A 21,103-nucleotide genomic window follows, 5' to 3' on the forward strand; every position below is an offset into this window, starting at 1 on the left:
GGGTGAGAAACAGAGGGTCTGAAACAGAGGGCGAGAAACAGCGGTGCTGAAACAGAGGGGCTGAAACAGAGGGTGAGAAACAGAGGGGCTGTAACAGAGTGCGAGAAACAGAGGGCGAGAAACAGAGGTCGAGAAACAGAGAGGCTGAAACAGCGGGGCTGAATCAGAGGGCGAGAAACAGAGGGGCTGAAACAGAGGGGCTGAGACAGTTTGGCTGAAACATTTTGTGAGAAACTGAGGGCGAGAAACAGAGAGCGAGAAACAGAGTGGCTGAAACATAGGGGCTGAATCAGAGGGCGAGAAACAGAGGGGCTGAAACAGGGGGCGAGAAAGGTAGGGGCTGAAACAGAGGGCGAAAAACAGTGGGGTTGAAACAGAGGGCGAGAAACAGAGGGGCTGAAACAGAGGGGCTGAAACAGAGGGCGAGAAACAGAGGGGCTGAAACAGAGGGCGAGAAACAGAGGGGCTGAAACAGAGGGGCTGGAACAGAGGGCGAGAAACAGAGGGCGAGAAAAAGAGGGGTTGAAACAGAGGGTGAGAAACAGAGGGCGAGAAACAGTGGGGATGAAACAGAGAGGCTGAATCAGAGGGGCTGAATCAGAGGGCGAGAAACAGAGGGGCTGAAACAGAGGGCGAGAAACAGAGGGGCTGCAACAGAGGGGCTGAAACAGAGGGCGAGACACAGCGGGGCTGAAACAGAGGGGCTGAAACAGAGGGCGAGAAACAGAGAGGCTGAAACAGAGGGGCTGAAACAGAGGGTGAGAAACAGAGGGGCTGAAACAGAGGGGCTGATACAGAGGGTGAGAAACAGAGGGGCTGCAACAGGGGGCGAGAAATGGGGGGGCTGAAACAGAGGTCGAGAAACAGAGTGGCTGAAACTGAGGGGCTGAAACAGAGGGCGAGAAACAGAGGGGCTGAAACAGAGGGCGAGACACAGCAGGGCTGAAACAGAGGGGCTGAAAAAGAGGGCGAGAAACAGAGAGGCTGAAACAGAGGGGCTTAAACAGAGGTCGAGAAACAGAGGGGCTGAAACAGAGGGGCTGAAACAGAGGGTGAGAAACAGAGGGACTGCAACAGGGGGCGAGAAATGGGGGTGCTGAAACAGAGGTCGAGAAACAGAGTTGCTGAAACTTAGGGGCTGAAACAGAGGGCGAGAAACAGCGGGGCTGAAACAGAGGGCGAGAAACAGCGGGGCTGAAACAGAGGGGCTGAAACAGAGAGCGAGAAACAGAGGGGCTGAAACAGAGGGGCTGAAACAGAGGGTGAGAAACAGAGTGGCTGAAACAGAGGGGCTGAAACAGAGGGCGAGACACAGCGGGGCTGAAACAGAGGGGCTGAAACAGAGGGCGAGAAACAGAGTGGCTGAAACAGAGGGCCTGAAACAGAGGGCGAGAAACAGAAGGGCTGAAACAGAGGGGCTGAAACAGAGTGCGAGAAACAGAGGTGCTGAAACAGAGTGCCTGAAACAGAGGGGCTGAAACAGAGGGGCTGCAACAGGGGGCGAGAAATGGAGGGGCTGAAACTGAGGGGCTGAAACAGAGGGCGAGAAACAGAGGGGCTGAAACAGAGGGCGAGAAACAGCGGGACTGAAACAGAGGGGCTGAAACAGAGGGCGTGAAACAGAGTGCGAGAAACAGAGGTGCTGAAACAGAGTGCCTGAAACAGAGGGCGAGAAACAGAGTGCGAGAAACAGTGAGGCAGAAACAGTGGGCGAGAAACAGAGGGGCTGAAACAGAGCGGCTGAAACAGAGGGCGAGAAAGAGAGGTGCTGAAACAGAGTGTAAGAAACAGAGGGGCTGAAAAAATGGGCTGAAACAGAGAGCGAGATACAGATGGGCTGAAACAGAGGGGCTGAAACAGTTTGGCTGAAACATTTTGTGAGAAACAGAGGGCGAGAAACAGAGGGAATGAAACAGAGGGGCTGAATCAGAGATGCTGAAACAGAGGGGCTGAAACAGAGGGGCTGAAACATAAGGCGAGAGACAGAGGGCGAGAATCCGAAGAGCTGAAACAGAGGGCGAGAAGCAGAGCATCTGAAACAGAGGGGCTGAAACAGAGGGGCTGAAACAGAGGGCGAGAAACAGAGGGGCTGAAACAGAACGCGAGAAACAGAGGGTCTGAAACAGAGGGTCTGAAACAGAGGGGCTGAAACAGAGGGCGAGAAACAGAGGGGTTGAAACAGAATGGCTGAAACAGAGGGCGAGCAACAGAGGGGCTGAAAGAGTGGGTGAGAAACAGATGGGCTGAAACAGAGTGGCTGACTCAGAGGGCGAGAAACAGAGGGGCTGAAACAGAACGCGAGAAACAGAGGGTCTGAAACAGAGGGTCTGAAACAGAGGGGCTGAAACAGAGGGCGAGAAACAGAGGGGTTGAAACAGAATGGCTGAAACAGAGGGCGAGCAACAGAGGGGCTGAAAGAGTGGGTGAGAAACAGATGGGCTGAAACAGAGTGGCTGACTCAGAGGGCGAGAAACAGATGGGATGAAACAGAGGGGCTGAATCAGAGGGGCTGAATCAGAGGGCGAGAAACAGAGGGGCTGCAACAGAGGGGCTGAAACAGAGGGCGAGACACAGCGGGGCTGAAACAGAGGGGCTGAAACAGAGGGCGAGAAACAGAGAGGCTGAAACAGAGGGGCTGAAACAGAGGGCGAGAAACAGAGGGGCTGAAACAGAGGGTGAGAAACAGAGGGGCTGCAACAGGGGGCGAGAAATGGGGGGGCTGAAACAGAGGTCGAGAAACAGAGTGGCTGAAACTGAGGGGCTGAAACAGAGGGCAAGAAACAGAGGGGCCGAAACAGAGGGCGAGACACAGCAGGGCTGAAACAGCGGGGCTGAAACAGAGGGGGAGAAACAGAGAGGCTGAAACAGAGGGGCAGAAACAGAGGTCGAGAAACAGAGGGGCTGAAACAGTGGGTGAGAAACAGAGGGGCTGCAACAGTGAGCGAGAAATGGAGGGACTGAAACAGAGGTCGAGAAAAAGAGGGGCTGAAACACAGGGGCTGAAACAGAGGGCGAGAAACAGAGTGGCTGAAACTGAGGGGCTGAAACAGAGGGTGAGAAACAGAGGCTCTGAAACAGAGGGCGAGAAACAGCGGTGCTGAAACAGAGGGGCTGAAACAGAGGGTGAGAAACAGAGGGGCTGTAACAGAGTGCGAGAAACAGAGGGCGAGAAACAGAGGTCGAGAAACAGAGAGGCTGAAACAGCGGGGCTGAATCAGAGGGCGAGAAACAGAGGGGCTGAAACAGAGGGGCTGAGACAGTTTGGCTGAAACATTTTGTGAGAAACTGAGGGCGAGAAACAGAGAGCGAGAAACAGAGTGGCTGAAACATAGGGGCTGAATCAGAGGGCGAGAAACAGAGGGGCTGAAACAGGGGGCGAGAAAGGTAGGGGCTGAAACAGAGGGCGAAAAACAGTGGGGTTGAAACAGAGGGCGAGAAACAGAGGGGCTGAAACAGAGGGGCTGAAACAGAGGGCGAGAAACAGAGGGGCTGAAACAGAGGGCGAGAAACAGAGGGGCTGAAACAGAGGGGCTGGAACAGAGGGCGAGAAACAGAGGGCGAGAAAAAGAGGGGTTGAAACAGAGGGTGAGAAACAGAGGGCGAGAAACAGTGGGGATGAAACAGAGAGGCTGAATCAGAGGGGCTGAATCAGAGGGCGAGAAACAGAGGGGCTGAAACAGAGGGCGAGAAACAGAGGGGCTGCAACAGAGGGGCTGAAACAGAGGGCGAGACACAGCGGGGCTGAAACAGAGGGGCTGAAACAGAGGGCGAGAAACAGAGAGGCTGAAACAGAGGGGCTGAAACAGAGGGTGAGAAACAGAGGGGCTGAAACAGAGGGGCTGATACAGAGGGTGAGAAACAGAGGGGCTGCAACAGGGGGCGAGAAATGGGGGGGCTGAAACAGAGGTCGAGAAACAGAGTGGCTGAAACTGAGGGGCTGAAACAGAGGGCGAGAAACAGAGGGGCTGAAACAGAGGGCGAGACACAGCAGGGCTGAAACAGAGGGGCTGAAAAAGAGGGCGAGAAACAGAGAGGCTGAAACAGAGGGGCTTAAACAGAGGTCGAGAAACAGAGGGGCTGAAACAGAGGGGCTGAAACAGAGGGTGAGAAACAGAGGGACTGCAACAGGGGGCGAGAAATGGGGGTGCTGAAACAGAGGTCGAGAAACAGAGTTGCTGAAACTTAGGGGCTGAAACAGAGGGCGAGAAACAGCGGGGCTGAAACAGAGGGCGAGAAACAGCGGGGCTGAAACAGAGGGGCTGAAACAGAGAGCGAGAAACAGAGGGGCTGAAACAGAGGGGCTGAAACAGAGGGTGAGAAACAGAGTGGCTGAAACAGAGGGGCTGAAACAGAGGGCGAGACACAGCGGGGCTGAAACAGAGGGGCTGAAACAGAGGGCGAGAAACAGAGTGGCTGAAACAGAGGGCCTGAAACAGAGGGCGAGAAACAGAAGGGCTGAAACAGAGGGGCTGAAACAGAGTGCGAGAAACAGAGGTGCTGAAACAGAGTGCCTGAAACAGAGGGGCTGAAACAGAGGGGCTGCAACAGGGGGCGAGAAATGGAGGGGCTGAAACTGAGGGGCTGAAACAGAGGGCGAGAAACAGAGGGGCTGAAACAGAGGGCGAGAAACAGCGGGACTGAAACAGAGGGGCTGAAACAGAGGGCGTGAAACAGAGTGCGAGAAACAGAGGTGCTGAAACAGAGTGCCTGAAACAGAGGGCGAGAAACAGAGTGCGAGAAACAGTGAGGCAGAAACAGTGGGCGAGAAACAGAGGGGCTGAAACAGAGCGGCTGAAACAGAGGGCGAGAATCAGCGGGGCTGAAACAGAGGGGCTGAAACAGAGGGCGAGAAAGAGAGGTGCTGAAACAGAGTGTAAGAAACAGAGGGGCTGAAAAAATGGGCTGAAACAGAGAGCGAGATACAGATGGGCTGAAACAGAGGGGCTGAAACAGTTTGGCTGAAACATTTTGTGAGAAACAGAGGGCGAGAAACAGAGGGAATGAAACAGAGGGGCTGAATCAGAGATGCTGAAACAGAGGGGCTGAAACAGAGGGGCTGAAACATAAGGCGAGAGACAGAGGGCGAGAATCCGAAGAGCTGAAACAGAGGGCGAGAAGCAGAGCATCTGAAACAGAGGGGCTGAAACAGAGGGGCTGAAACAGAGGGCGAGAAACAGAGGGGCTGAAACAGAACGCGAGAAACAGAGGGTCTGAAACAGAGGGTCTGAAACAGAGGGGCTGAAACAGAGGGCGAGAAACAGAGGGGTTGAAACAGAATGGCTGAAACAGAGGGCGAGCAACAGAGGGGCTGAAAGAGTGGGTGAGAAACAGATGGGCTGAAACAGAGTGGCTGACTCAGAGGGCGAGAAACAGAGGGGCTGAAACAGAACGCGCGAAACAGAGGGTCTGAAACAGAGGGTCTGAAACAGAGGGGCTGAAACAGAGGGCGAGAAACAGAGGGGTTGAAACAGAATGGCTGAAACAGAGGGCGAGCAACAGAGGGGCTGAAAGAGTGGGTGAGAAACAGATGGGCTGAAACAGAGTGGCTGACTCAGAGGGCGAGAAACAGAGGGGCTGAAACAGGGGGCGAGAAATGGAGGGGCTGAAACAGAGGGGCTGAAACAGAGGGGCTGAAACAGGGGGCGAGAAATGGAGGGGCTGAAACAGAGGGCGAGAAACAGAGGGGCTGAAACAGGGGGCGAGAAACAGTGGGGCTGAAACAGAGGGCGAGAAACAGAGGGGCTGAAACAGAGGGGCTGAAACAGAGGGCGAGACACAGCGGGGCTGAAACAGAGTGGCTGAAAAAGAGAGCGAAACACAGCAGGGCTGAAACAGAGGGGCTGAAACAGAGGGCGAGAAACAGAGGGGCTGAAACAGAGGGGCTGAAACAGAGGGCGAGAAACAGAGGGGCTGTAACAGAGGGGCTGAAACAGAGGGTGAGAAACAGAGGGGCTGAAACCGAGGGGCTGAAACAGAGGGCGAGAAACAGACGGGCTGAAACCGAGGGGCTGAAACAGAGGGCGAGAAACAGCGGTGCTGAAACAGAGGGGCTGAAACAGAGGGCGAGAAACAGAGGGGCTGAAACAGAGGGCGAGAAACAGCGGGGCTGAAACAGAGGGGCTGAAACAGAGGGCGAGAAACAGAGGGGCTGAAACAGAGGGGCTGAAACAGAGGGCGAGAAAGAGAGGGGCTGAAACAGAGGGCGAGAAACAGAGGGCGAGAAACAGAGTGGCTGAAACAGAGGGGCTGAAACATAGGGTGAGAAACCGCGGGGCAGAAACAGAGGGGGAGTAACAGAGGGCAAGAAACAGAGGGGCTGAAACAGAGGGGCTGAAACAGAGGGGCTGAAACAGAGGGACTGAAACATGGGGCGAGAAACAGAGGGGCTGAAACAGAGGGTGAGAAACAGAGGGGCTGAAACAGAGAGGCTAAAACAGAGGGTGAGAAACGGAGTGCGAGAAACATAGGGGCTGAAACAGAGGTCGAGAAACAGAGGGGCTGAAACAGAGGGGCTGAAACAGAGGGCGAGAAACAGAGGGGTGAAACAGAGGGCGAGAATCAGATGGGCTGAAACAGAGGGGCTGAAACAGAGGGCGAGAAACAGAGGGGCTGAAACAGAGGGTGAGAAACAGAGGGGCTGAAACAGAGGGCGAGAAACAGAGGGGCTGAAACAGTGGGTGAGAAACAGAGGGGCTGAAACAGAGGGGCTGAAACATAGGGTGAGAAACAGCGGGGCAGAAACAGAGGGGCTGAAACAGAGGGCGAGAAACAGAGGGGCTGAAACAGAGGGTGAGAAACAGAGCGGCTGAAACAGAGGGGCTGAAACAGAGGGCGAGACACAGCGGGGCTGAAACAGAGTGGCTGAAAAAGAGAGCGAAACACAGCAGGGCTGAAACAGAGGGGCAGAAACAGAGGGCGAGAAACAGAGGGGCTGAAACAGAGGGGCTGAAACAGAGGGCGAGAAACAGAGGGGCTGTAACAGAGGGGCTGAAACAGAGGGTGAGAAACAGAGGGGCTGCAACAGGTGGCGAGAAATGGAGGGGCTGAAACAGAGGGCGAGAAACAGACGGGCTGAAACCGAGGGGCTGAAACAGAGGGCGAGAAACAGCGGTGCTGAAACAGAGGGGCTGAAACAGAGGGCGAGAAACAGAGGGGCTGAAACAGAGGGCGAGAAACAGCGGGGCTGAAACAGAGGGGCTGAAACAGAGGGCGAGAAACAGAGGGGCTGAAACACAGGGGCTGAAACAGAGGGCGAGAAAGAGAGGGGCTGAAACAGAGGGCGAGAAACAGAGGGCGAGAAACAGAGTGGCTGAAACAGAGGGGCTGAAACATAGGGTGAGAAACCGCGGGGCAGAAACAGAGGGGCAGTAACAGAGGGCAAGAAACAGAGGGGCTGAAACAGAGGGGCTGAAACAGAGGGGCTGAAACAGAGGGACTGAAACATGGGGCGAGAAACAGAGGGGCTGAAACAGAGGGTGAGAAACAGAGGGGCTGAAACAGAGAGGCTAAAACAGAGGGTGAGAAACGGAGTGCGAGAAACATAGGGGCTGAAACAGAGGTCGAGAAACAGAGGGGCTGAAACAGAGGGGCTGAAACAGAGGGGCTGAAACAGAGGGCGAGAAACAGAGGGGCTGAAACAGAGGGCGAGAAACAGAGGGGCTGAAACAGAGGGGCTGGAACAGAGGGCGAGAAACAGAGGGCGAGAAAAAGAGGGGTTGAAACAGAGGGTGAGAAACAGAGGGCGAGAAACAGATGTCGAGAAACAGAGAGGCTGAATCAGAGGGGCTGAATCAGAGGGCGAGAAACAGAGGGGCTGAGACAGTTTGGCTGAAACATTTTGTGAGAAACAGAGGGCGAGAAACAGAGAGCGAGAAACAGAGTGGCTGAAACATCGGGGCTGAAACAGAGTGCAAGAAACAGAGGGCGAGAAACAGAAGAGCTGAAACAGAGGGGCTGAATCAGAGGGCGAGAAACAGCGGTGCTGAAACAGAGGGGCTGAAACAGAGGGCGAGAAACAGAGGGGCTGAAACAGAGGGCGAGAAACAGCGGGGCTGAAACAGAGGGGCTGAAACAGAGGGCGAGAAACAGAGGGGCTGAAACACAGGGGCTGAAACAGAGGGCGAGAAAGAGAGGGGCTGAAACAGAGGGCGAGAAACAGAGGGCGAGAAACAGAGTGGCTGAAACAGAGGGGCTGAAACATAGGGTGAGAAACCGCGGGGCAGAAACAGAGGGGCAGTAACAGAGGGCAAGAAACAGAGGGGCTGAAACAGAGGGGCTGAAACAGAGGGGCTGAAACAGAGGGACTGAAACATGGGGCGAGAAACAGAGGGGCTGAAACAGAGGGTGAGAAACAGAGGGGCTGAAACAGAGAGGCTAAAACAGAGGGTGAGAAACGGAGTGCGAGAAACATAGGGGCTGAAACAGAGGTCGAGAAACAGAGGGGCTGAAACAGAGGGGCTGAAACAGAGGGGCTGAAACAGAGGGCGAGAAACAGAGGGGCTGAAACAGAGGGCGAGAAACAGAGGGGCTGAAACAGAGGGGCTGGAACAGAGGGCGAGAAACAGAGGGCGAGAAAAAGAGGGGTTGAAACAGAGGGTGAGAAACAGAGGGCGAGAAACAGATGTCGAGAAACAGAGAGGCTGAATCAGAGGGGCTGAATCAGAGGGCGAGAAACAGAGGGGCTGAGACAGTTTGGCTGAAACATTTTGTGAGAAACAGAGGGCGAGAAACAGAGAGCGAGAAACAGAGTGGCTGAAACATCGGGGCTGAAACAGAGTGCAAGAAACAGAGGGCGAGAAACAGAAGAGCTGAAACAGAGGGGCTGAATCAGAGGGCGAGAAACAGAGGGGCTGAAACAGGGGGCGAGAAACGTAGGGGCTGAAACAGAGGGCGAAAAACAGTGGGGTTGACACAGAGTGCGAGAAAAAGAGGGGCTGAAACAGAGGGCGAGAAACAGAGGGTCTGAAACAGAGGGGCTGAAACAGAGGGCGAGAAACAGAGGGGCTGAAACAGGGGCTGAAACAGAGGGCGAGAAACAGCGGGGCTGAAACAAAGGGCGAGAAACAGAGGGCGAGAAACAGAGGGGCTGGAACAGAGGGCGAGAAACAGAGGGGCTGAAACAGAGGGCGAGAAAAAGTGGAGTTGAAACAGAGGGTGAGAAACAGAGGGCGAGAAACAGATGGGATGAAACAGAGGGGCTGAATCAGAGGGGCTGAATCAGAGGGCGAGAAACAGAGGGGCTGCAACAGAGGGGCTGAAACAGAGGGCGAGACACAGCGGGGCTGAAACAGAGGGGCTGAAACAGAGGGCGAGAAACAGAGAGGCTGAAACAGAGGGGCTGAAACAGAGGGCGAGAAACAGAGGGGCTGAAACAGAGGGTGAGAAACAGAGGGGCTGCAACAGGGGGCGAGAAATGGGGGGGCTGAAACAGAGGTCGAGAAACAGAGTGGCTGAAACTGAGGGGCTGAAACAGAGGGCAAGAAACAGAGGGGCCGAAACAGAGGGCGAGACACAGCAGGGCTGAAACAGCGGGGCTGAAACAGAGGGGGAGAAACAGAGAGGCTGAAACAGAGGGGCAGAAACAGAGGTCGAGAAACAGAGGGGCTGAAACAGTGGGTGAGAAACAGAGGGGCTGCAACAGTGAGCGAGAAATGGAGGGACTGAAACAGAGGTCGAGAAAAAGAGGGGCTGAAACACAGGGGCTGAAACAGAGGGCGAGAAACAGAGTGGCTGAAACTGAGGGGCTGAAACAGAGGGTGAGAAACAGAGGGTCTGAAACAGAGGGCGAGAAACAGCGGTGCTGAAACAGAGGGGCTGAAACAGAGGGTGAGAAACAGAGGGGCTGTAACAGAGTGCGAGAAACAGAGGGCGAGAAACAGAGGTCGAGAAACAGAGAGGCTGAAACAGCGGGGCTGAATCAGAGGGCGAGAAACAGAGGGGCTGAAACAGAGGGGCTGAGACAGTTTGGCTGAAACATTTTGTGAGAAACTGAGGGCGAGAAACAGAGAGCGAGAAACAGAGTGGCTGAAACATAGGGGCTGAATCAGAGGGCGAGAAACAGAGGGGCTGAAACAGGGGGCGAGAAAGGTAGGGGCTGAAACAGAGGGCGAAAAACAGTGGGGTTGAAACAGAGGGCGAGAAACAGAGGGGCTGAAACAGAGGGGCTGAAACAGAGGGCGAGAAACAGAGGGGCTGAAACAGAGGGCGAGAAACAGAGGGGCTGAAACAGAGGGGCTGGAACAGAGGGCGAGAAACAGAGGGCGAGAAAAAGAGGGGTTGAAACAGAGGGTGAGAAACAGAGGGCGAGAAACAGTGGGGATGAAACAGAGAGGCTGAATCAGAGGGGCTGAATCAGAGGGCGAGAAACAGAGGGGCTGAAACAGAGGGCGAGAAACAGAGGGGCTGCAACAGAGGGGCTGAAACAGAGGGCGAGACACAGCGGGGCTGAAACAGAGGGGCTGAAACAGAGGGCGAGAAACAGAGAGGCTGAAACAGAGGGGCTGAAACAGAGGGTGAGAAACAGAGGGGCTGAAACAGAGGGGCTGATACAGAGGGTGAGAAACAGAGGGGCTGCAACAGGGGGCGAGAAATGGGGGGGCTGAAACAGAGGTCGAGAAACAGAGTGGCTGAAACTGAGGGGCTGAAACAGAGGGCGAGAAACAGAGGGGCTGAAACAGAGGGCGAGACACAGCAGGGCTGAAACAGAGGGGCTGAAAAAGAGGGCGAGAAACAGAGAGGCTGAAACAGAGGGGCTTAAACAGAGGTCGAGAAACAGAGGGGCTGAAACAGAGGGGCTGAAACAGAGGGTGAGAAACAGAGGGACTGCAACAGGGGGCGAGAAATGGGGGTGCTGAAACAGAGGTCGAGAAACAGAGTTGCTGAAACTTAGGGGCTGAAACAGAGGGCGAGAAACAGCGGGGCTGAAACAGAGGGCGAGAAACAGCGGGGCTGAAACAGAGGGGCTGAAACAGAGAGCGAGAAACAGAGGGGCTGAAACAGAGGGGCTGAAACAGAGGGTGAGAAACAGAGTGGCTGAAACAGAGGGGCTGAAACAGAGGGCGAGACACAGCGGGGCTGAAACAGAGGGGCTGAAACAGAGGGCGAGAAACAGAGTGGCTGAAACAGAGGGCCTGAAACAGAGGGCGAGAAACAGAGGGGCTGAAACAGAGGGGCTGAAACAGAGTGCGAGAAACAGAGGTGCTGAAACAGAGTGCCTGAAACAGAGGGGCTGAAACAGAGGGTGAGAAACAGAGGGGCTGCAACAGGGGGCGAGAAATGGAGGGGCTGAAACTGAGGGGCTGAAACAGAGGGCGAGAAACAGAGGGGCTGAAACAGAGGGCGAGAAACAGCGGGACTGAAACAGAGGGGCTGAAACAGAGGGCGTGAAACAGAGTGCGAGAAACAGAGGTGCTGAAACAGAGTGCCTGAAACAGAGGGCGAGAAACAGAGTGCGAGAAACAGTGAGGCAGAAACAGTGGGCGAGAAACAGAGGGGCTGAAACAGAGCGGCTGAAACAGAGGGCGAGAATCAGCGGGGCTGAAACAGAGGGGCTGAAACAGAGGGCGAGAAAGAGAGGTGCTGAAACAGAGTGTAAGAAACAGAGGGGCTGAAAAAATGGGCTGAAACAGAGAGCGAGATACAGATGGGCTGAAACAGAGGGGCTGAAACAGTTTGGCTGAAACATTTTGTGAGAAACAGAGGGCGAGAAACAGAGGGAATGAAACAGAGGGGCTGAATCAGAGATGCTGAAACAGAGGGGCTGAAACAGAGGGGCTGAAACATAAGGCGAGAGACAGAGGGCGAGAATCCGAAGAGCTGAAACAGAGGGCGAGAAGCAGAGCATCTGAAACAGAGGGGCTGAAACAGAGGGGCTGAAACAGAGGGCGAGAAACAGAGGGGCTGAAACAGAACGCGAGAAACAGAGGGTCTGAAACAGAGGGTCTGAAACAGAGGGGCTGAAACAGAGGGCGAGAAACAGAGGGGTTGAAACAGAATGGCTGAAACAGAGGGCGAGCAACAGAGGGGCTGAAAGAGTGGGTGAGAAACAGATGGGCTGAAACAGAGTGGCTGACTCAGAGGGCGAGAAACAGAGGGGCTGAAACAGGGGGCGAGAAATGGAGGGGCTGAAACAGAGGGGCTGAAACAGAGGGGCTGAAACAGGGGGCGAGAAATGGAGGGGCTGAAACAGAGGGCGAGAAACAGAGGGGCTGAAACAGGGGGCGAGAAACAGTGGGGCTGAAACAGAGGGCGAGAAACAGAGGGGCTGAAACAGAGGGGCTGAAACAGAGGGCGAGACACAGCGGGGCTGAAACAGAGTGGCTGAAAAAGAGAGCGAAACACAGCAGGGCTGAAACAGAGGGGCTGAAACAGAGGGCGAGAAACAGAGGGGCTGAAACAGAGGGGCTGAAACAGAGGGCGAGAAAGAGAGGGGCTGAAACAGAGGGCGAGAAACAGAGGGCGAGAAACAGAGTGGCTGAAACAGAGGGGCTGAAACATAGGGTGAGAAACCGCGGGGCAGAAACAGAGGGGCAGTAACAGAGGGCAAGAAACAGAGGGGCTGAAACAGAGGGGCTGAAACAGAGGGGCTGAAACAGAGGGACTGAAACATGGGGCGAGAAACAGAGGGGCTGAAACAGAGGGTGAGAAACAGAGGGGCTGAAACAGAGAGGCTAAAACAGAGGGTGAGAAACGGAGTGCGAGAAACATAGGGGCTGAAACAGAGGTCGAGAAACAGAGGGGCTGAAACAGAGGGGCTGAAACAGAGGGCGAGAAACAGAGGGGTGAAACAGAGGGCGAGAATCAGATGGGCTGAAACAGAGGGGCTGAAACAGAGGGCGAGAAACAGAGGGGCTGAAACAGAGGGTGAGAAACAGAGGGGCTGAAACAGAGGGCGAGAAACAGAGGGGCTGAAACAGTGGGTGAGAAACAGAGGGGCTGAAACAGAGGGGCTGAAACATAGGGTGAGAAACAGCGGGGCAGAAACAGAGGGGCTGAAACAGAGGGCGAGAAACAGAGGGGCTGAAACAGAGGGTGAGAAACAGAGTGGCTGAAACAGAGGGGCTGAAACAGAGGGCGAGACACAGCGGGGCTGAAACAGAGTGGCTGAAAAAGAGAGCGAAACACAGCAGGGCTGAAACAGAGGGGCTGAAACAGAGGGCGAGAAACAGAGGGGCTGAAACAGAGGGGCTGAAACAGAGGGCGAGAAACAGAGGGGCTGTAACAGAGGGGCTGAAACAGAGGGTGAGAAACAGAGGGGCTGCAACAGGTGGCGAGAAATGGAGGGGCTGAAACAGAGGGCGAGAAACAGACGGGCTGAAACCGAGGGGCTGAAACAGAGGGCGAGAAACAGCGGTGCTGAAACAGAGGGGCTGAAACAGAGGGCGAGAAACAGAGGGGCTGAAACAGAGGGCGAGAAACAGCGGGGCTGAAACAGAGGGGCTGAAACAGAGGGCGAGAAACAGAGGGGCTGAAACACAGGGGCTGAAACAGAGGGCGAGAAAGAGAGGGGCTGAAACAGAGGGCGAGAAACAGAGGGCGAGAAACAGAGTGGCTGAAACAGAGGGGCTGAAACATAGGGTGAGAAACCGCGGGGCAGAAACAGAGGGGCAGTAACAGAGGGCAAGAAACAGAGGGGCTGAAACAGAGGGGCTGAAACAGAGGGGCTGAAACAGAGGGACTGAAACATGGGGCGAGAAACAGAGGGGCTGAAACAGAGGGTGAGAAACAGAGGGGCTGAAACAGAGAGGCTAAAACAGAGGGTGAGAAACGGAGTGCGAGAAACATAGGGGCTGAAACAGAGGTCGAGAAACAGAGGGGCTGAAACAGAGGGGCTGAAACAGAGGGGCTGAAACAGAGGGCGAGAAACAGAGGGGCTGAAACAGAGGGCGAGAAACAGAGGGGCTGAAACAGAGGGGCTGGAACAGAGGGCGAGAAACAGAGGGCGAGAAAAAGAGGGGTTGAAACAGAGGGGCTGAATCAGAGGGCGAGAAACAGAGGGGCTGAGACAGTTTGGCTGAAACATTTTGTGAGAAACAGAGGGCGAGAAACAGAGAGCGAGAAACAGAGTGGCTGAAACATCGGGGCTGAAACAGAGTGCAAGAAACAGAGGGCGAGAAACAGAAGAGCTGAAACAGAGGGGCTGATACAGAGGGCGAGAAACAGAGGGGCTGAAACAGGGGGCGAGAAACGTAGGGGCTGAAACAGAGGGCGAAAAACAGTGGGGTTGACACAGAGTGCGAGAAAAAGAGGGGCTGAAACAGAGGGCGAGAAACAGAGGGTCTGAAACAGAGGGGCTGAAACAGAGGGCGAGAAACAGAGGGGCTGAAACAGGGGCTGAAACAGAGGGCGAGAAACAGCGGGGCTGAAACAAAGGGCGAGAAACAGAGGGCGAGAAACAGAGGGGCTGGAACAGAGGGCGAGAAACAGAGGGGCTGAAACAGAGGGCGAGAAAAAGTGGAGTTGAAACAGAGGGTGAGAAACAGAGGGCGAGAAACAGATGGGATGAAACAGAGGGGCTGAATCAGAGGGGCTGAATCAGAGGGCGAGAAACAGAGGGGCTGCAACAGAGGGGCTGAAACAGAGGGCGAGACACAGCGGGGCTGAAACAGAGGGGCTGAAACAGAGGGCGAGAAACAGAGAGGCTGAAACAGAGGGGCTGAAACAGAGGGCGAGAAACAGAGGGGCTGAAACAGTGGGTGAGAAACAGAGGGGCTGCAACAGTGAGCGAGAAATGGAGGGACTGAAACAGAGGTCGAGAAAAAGAGGGGCTGAAACACAGGGGCTGAAACAGAGGGCGAGAAACAGAGTGGCTGAAACTGAGGGGCTGAAACAGAGGGTGAGAAACAGAGGGTCTGAAACAGAGGGCGAGAAACAGCGGTGCTGAAACAGAGGGGCTGAAACAGAGGGTGAGAAACAGAGGGGCTGTAACAGAGTGCGAGAAACAGAGGGCGAGAAACAGAGGTCGAGAAACAGAGAGGCTGAAACAGCGGGGCTGAATCAGAGGGCGAGAAACAGAGGGGCTGAAACAGAGGGGCTGAGACAGTTTGGCTGAGACATTTTGTGAGAAACTGAGGGCGAGAAACAGAGAGCGAGAAACAGAGTGGCTGAAACATAGGGGCTGAATCAGAGGGCGAGAAACAGAGGGGCTGAAACAGGGGGCGAGAAAGGTAGGGGCTGAAACAGAGGGCGAAAAACAGTGGGGTTGAAACAGAGGGCGAGAAACAGAGGGGCTGAAACAGAGGGGCTGAAACAGAGGGCGAGAAACAGAGGGGCTGAAACAGAGGGCGAGAAACAGAGGGGCTGAAACAGAGGGGCTGGAACAGAGGGCGAGAAACAGAGGGCGAGAAAAAGAGGGGTTGAAACAGAGGGTGAGAAACAGAGGGCGAGAAACAGTGGGGATGAAACAGAGAGGCTGAATCAGAGGGGCTGAATCAGAGGGCGAGAAACAGAGGGGCTGAAACAGAGGGCGAGAAACAGAGGGGCTGCAACAGAGGGGCTGAAACAGAGGGCGAGACACAGCGGGGCTGAAACAGAGGGGCTGAAACAGAGGGCGAGAAACAGAGAGGCTGAAACAGAGGGGCTGAAACAGAGGGTGAGAAACAGAGGGGCTGAAACAGAGGGGCTGATACAGAGGGTGAGAAACAGAGGGGCTGCAACAGGGGGCGAGAAATGGGGGGGCTGAAACAGAGGTCGAGAAACAGAGTGGCTGAAACTGAGGGGCTGAAACAGAGGGCGAGAAACAGAGGGGCTGAAACAGAGGGCGAGACACAGCAGGGCTGAAACAGAGGGGCTGAAAAAGAGGGCGAGAAACAGAGAGGCTGAAACAGAGGGGCTTAAACAGAGGTCGAGAAACAGAGGGGCTGAAACAGAGGGGCTGAAACAGAGGGTGAGAAACAGAGGGACTGCAACAGGGGGCGAGAAATGGGGGTGCTGAAACAGAGGTCGAGAAACAGAGTTGCTGAAACTTAGGGGCTGAAACAGAGGGCGAGAAACAGCGGGGCTGAAACAGAGGGCGAGAAACAGCGGGGCTGAAACAGAGGGGCTGAAACAGAGAGCGAGAAACAGAGGGGCTGAAACAGAGGGGCTGAAACAGAGGGCGAGACACAGCGGGGCTGAAACAGAGGGGCTGAAACAGAGGGCGAGAAACAGAGTGGCTGAAACAGAGGGCCTGAAACAGAGGGCGAGAAACAGAGGGGCTGAAACAGAGGGGCTGAAACAGAGTGCGAGAAACAGAGGTGCTGAAACAGAGTGCCTGAAACAGAGGGGCTGAAACAGAGGGTGAGAAACAGAGGGGCTGCAACAGGGGGCGAGAAATGGAGGGGCTGAAACTGAGGGGCTGAAACAGAGGGCGAGAAACAGAGGGGCTGAAACAGAGGGCGAGAAACAGCGGGACTGAAACAGAGGGGCTGAAACAGAGGGCGTGAAACAGAGTGCGAGAAACAGAGGTGCTGAAACAGAGTGCCTGAAACAGAGGGCGAGAAACAGAGTGCGACAAACAGTGAGGCAGAAACAGTGGGCGAGAAACAGAGGGGCTGAAACAGAGCGGCTGAAACAGAGGGCGAGAATCAGAGGGGCTGAAACAGAGGGGCTGAAACAGAGGGCGAGAAAGAGAGGTGCTGAAACAGAGTGTAAGAAACAGAGGGGCTGAAAAAATGGGCTGAAACAGAGAGCGAGATACAGATGGGCTGAAACAGAGGGGCTGAAACAGTTTGGCTGAAACATTTTGTGAGAAACAGAGGGCGAGAAACAGAGGGAATGAAACAGAGGGGCTGAATCAGAGATGCTGAAACAGAGGGGCTGAAACAGAGGGGCTGAAACATAAGGCGAGAGACAGAGGGCGAGAATCCGAAGAGCTGAAACAGAGGGCGAGAAGCAGAGCATCTGAAACAGAGGGGCTGAAACAGAGGGCGAGAAACAGAGGGGTTGAAACAGAATGGCTGAAACAGAGGGCGAGCAACAGAGGGGCTGAAAGAGTGGGTGAAACAGCGGGGCTGAATCAGAGGGCGAGAAACAGAGGGGCTGAAACAGAGGGGCTGAGACAGTTTGGCTGAAACATTTTGTGAGAAACTGAGGGCGAGAAACAGAGAGCGAGAAACAGAGTGGCTGAAACATAGGGGCTGAATCAGAGGGCGAGAAACAGAGGGGCTGAAACAGGGGGCGAGAAAGGTAGGGGCTGAAACAGAGGGTGAAAAACAGAGGGGCTGAAACAGAGGGTGAGAAACAGAGTGGCTGAAACAGAGGGTCTGAAACAGAGGGTCTGAAACAGAGGGGCTGAAACAGAGGGCGAGAAACAGAGGGGTTGAAACAGAATGGCTGAAACAGAGGGCGAGCAACAGAGGGGCTGAAAGAGTGGGTGAGAAACAGATGGGCTGAAACAGAGTGGCTGACTCAGAGGGCGAGAAACAGAGGGGCTGAAACAGGGGGCGAGAAATGGAGGGGCTGAAACAGAGGGGCTGAAACAGAGGGGCTGAAACAGGGGGCGAGAAATGGAGGGGCTGAAACAGAGGGCGAGAAACAGAGGGGCTGAAACAGGGGGCGAGAAACAGTGGGGCTGAAACAGAGGGCGAGAAACAGAGGGGCTGAAACAGAGGGGCTGAAACAGAGGGCGAGACACAGCGGGGCTGAAACAGAGTGGCTGAAAAAGAGAGCGAAACACAGCAGGGCTGAAACAGAGGGGCTGAAACAGAGGGCGAGAAACAGAGGGGCTGAAACAGAGGGGCTGAAACAGAGGGCGAGAAACAGAGGGGCTGTAACAGAGGGGCTGAAACAGAGGGTGAGAAACAGAGGGGCTGCAACAGGTGGCGAGAAATGGAGGGGCTGAAACAGAGGGCGAGAAACAGACGGGCTGAAACCGAGGGGCTGAAACAGAGGGCGAGAAACAGCGGTGCTGAAACAGAGGGGCTGAAACAGAGGGCGAGAAACAGAGGGGCTGAAACAGAGGGCGAGAAACAGCGGGGCTGAAACAGAGGGGCTGAAACAGAGGGCGAGAAACAGAGGGGCTGAAACAGAGGGGCTGAAACAGAGGGCGAGAAAGAGAGGGGCTGAAACAGAGGGCGAGAAACAGAGGGCGAGAAACAGAGTGGCTGAAACAGAGGGGCTGAAACATAGGGTGAGAAACCGCGGGGCAGAAACAGAGGGGCAGTAACAGAGGGCAAGAAACAGAGGGGCTGAAACAGAGGGGCTGAAACAGAGGGGCTGAAACAGAGGGACTGAAACATGGGGCGAGAAACAGAGGGGCTGAAACAGAGGGTGAGAAACAGAGGGGCTGAAACAGAGAGGCTAAAACAGAGGGTGAGAAACGGAGTGGGAGAAACATAGGGGCTGAAACAGAGGTCGAGAAACAGAGGGGCTGAAACAGAGGGGCTGAAACAGAGGGCGAGAAACAGAGGGGTGAAACAGAGGGCGAGAATCAGATGGGCTGAAACAGAGGGGCTGAAACAGAGGGCGAGAAACAGAGGGGCTGAAACAGAGGGTGAGAAACAGAGGGGCTGAAACAGAGGGCGAGAAACAGAGGGGCTGAAACAGTGGGTGAGAAACAGAGGGGCTGAAACAGAGGGGCTGAAACATAGGGTGAGAAACAGCGGGGCAGAAACAGAGGGGCTGAAACAGAGGGCGAGAAACAGAGGGGCTGAAACAGAGGGTGAGAAACAGAGCGGCTGAAACAGAGGGGCTGAAACAGAGGGCGAGAAACAGAGGGGCTGAAACAGAGGGGCTGAAACAGAGGGCGAGACACAGCGGGGCTGAAACAGAGTGGCTGAAAAAGAGAGCGAAACACAGCAGGGCTGAAACAGAGGGGCTGAAACAGAGGGCGAGAAACAGAGGGGCTGAAACAGAGGGGCTGAAACAGAGGGCGAGAAACAGAGGGGCTGTAACAGAGGGGCTGAAACAGAGGGTGAGAAACAGAGGGGCTGCAACAGGTGGCGAGAAATGGAGGGGCTGAAACAGAGGGCGAGAAACAGACGGGCTGAAACCGAGGGGCTGAAACAGAGGGCGAGAAACAGCGGTGCTGAAACAGAGGGGCTGAAACAGAGGGCGAGAAACAGAGGGGCTGAAACAGAGGGCGAGAAACAGCGGGGCTGAAACAGAGGGGCTGAAACAGAGGGCGAGAAACAGAGGGGCTGAAACACAGGGGCTGAAACAGAGGGCGAGAAAGAGAGGGGCTGAAACAGAGGGCGAGAAACAGAGGGCGAGAAACAGAGTGGCTGAAACAGAGGGGCTGAAACATAGGGTGAGAAACCGCGGGGCAGAAACAGAGGGGCAGTAACAGAGGGCAAGAAACAGAGGGGCTGAAACAGAGGGGCTGAAACAGAGGGGCTGAAACAGAGGGACTGAAACATGGGGCGAGAAACAGAGGGGCTGAAACAGAGGGTGAGAAACAGAGGGGCTGAAACAGAGAGGCTAAAACAGAGGGTGAGAAACGGAGTGCGAGAAACATAGGGGCTGAAACAGAGGTCGAGAAACAGAGGGGCTGAAACAGAGGGGCTGAAACAGAGGGGCTGAAACAGAGGGCGAGAAACAGAGGGGCTGAAACAGAGGGCGAGAAACAGAGGGGCTGAAACAGAGGGGCTGGAACAGAGGGCGAGAAACAGAGGGCGAGAAAAAGAGGGGTTGAAACAGAGGGTGAGAAACAGAGGGCGAGAAACAGATGTCGAGAAACAGAGAGGCTGAATCAGAGGGGCTGAATCAGAGGGCGAGAAACAGAGGGGCTGAGACAGTTTGGCTGAAACATTTTGTGAGAAACAGAGGGCGAGAAACAGAGAGCGAGAAACAGAGTGGCTGAAACATCGGGGCTGAAACAGAGTGCAAGAAACAGAGGGCGAGAAACAGAAGAGCTGAAACAGAGGGGCTGAATCAGAGGGCGAGAAACAGAGGGGCTGAAACAGGGGGCGAGAAACGTAGGGGCTGAAACAGAGGGCGAAAAACAGTGGGGTTGACACAGAGTGCGAGAAAAAGAGGGGCTGAAACAGAGGGCGAGAAACAGAGGGTCTGAAACAGAGGGGCTGAAACAGAGGGCGAGAAACAGAGGGGCTGAAACAGGGGCTGAAACAGAGGGCGAGAAACAGCGGGGCTGAAACAAAGGGCGAGAAACAGAGGGCGAGAAACAGAGGGGCTGGAACAGAGGGCGAGAAACAGAGGGGCTGAAACAGAGGGCGAGAAAAAGTGGAGTTGAAACAGAGGGTGAGAAACAGAGGGCGAGAAACAGATGGGATGAAACAGAGGGGCTGAATCAGAGGGGCTGAATCAGAGGGCGAGAAACAGAGGGGCTGCAACAGAGGGGCTGAAACAGAGGGCGAGACACAGCGGGGCTGAAACAGAGGGGCTGAAACAGAGGGCGAGAAACAGAGAGGCTGAAACAGAGGGGCTGAAACAGAGGGCGAGAAACAGAGGGGCTGAAACAGAGGGTGAGAAACAGAGGGGCTGCAACAGGGGGCGAGAAATGGGGGGGCTGAAACAGAGGTCGAGAAACAGAGTGGCTGAAACTGAGGGGCTGAAACAGAGGGCAAGAAACAGAGGGGCCGAAACAGAGGGCGAGACACAGCAGGGCTGAAACAGCGGGGCTGAAACAGAGGGGGAGAAACAGAGGTCGAGAAACAGAGGGGCTGAAACAGTGGGTGAGAAACAGAGGGGCTGCAACAGTGAGCGAGAAATGGAGGGACTGAAACAGAGGTCGAGAAAAAGAGGGGCTGAAACACAGGGGCTGAAACAGAGGGCGAGAAACAGAGTGGCTGAAACTGAGGGGCTGAAACAGAGGGTGAGAAACAGAGGGTCTGAAACAGAGGGCGAGAAACAGCGGTGCTGAAACAGAGGGGCTGAAACAGAGGGTGAGAAACAGAGGGGCTGTAACAGAGTGCGAGAAACAGAGGTCGAGAAACAGAGAGGCTGAAACAGCGGGGCTGAATCAGAGGGCGAGAAACAGAGGGGCTGAAACAGAGGGGCTGAGACAGTTTGGCTGAAACATTTTGTGAGAAACTGAGGGCGAGAAACAGAGAGCGAGAAACAGAGTGGCTGAAACATAGGGGCTGAATCAGAGGGCGAGAAACAGAGGGGCTGAAACAGGGGGCGAGAAAGGTAGGGGCTGAAACAGAGGGCGAAAAACAGTGGGGTT

This window comes from Chiloscyllium punctatum, chromosome 25 (genome assembly GCF_047496795.1).
Source record: "Chiloscyllium punctatum isolate Juve2018m chromosome 25, sChiPun1.3, whole genome shotgun sequence".
Classification (NCBI taxonomy): domain Eukaryota; kingdom Metazoa; phylum Chordata; class Chondrichthyes; order Orectolobiformes; family Hemiscylliidae; genus Chiloscyllium; species Chiloscyllium punctatum.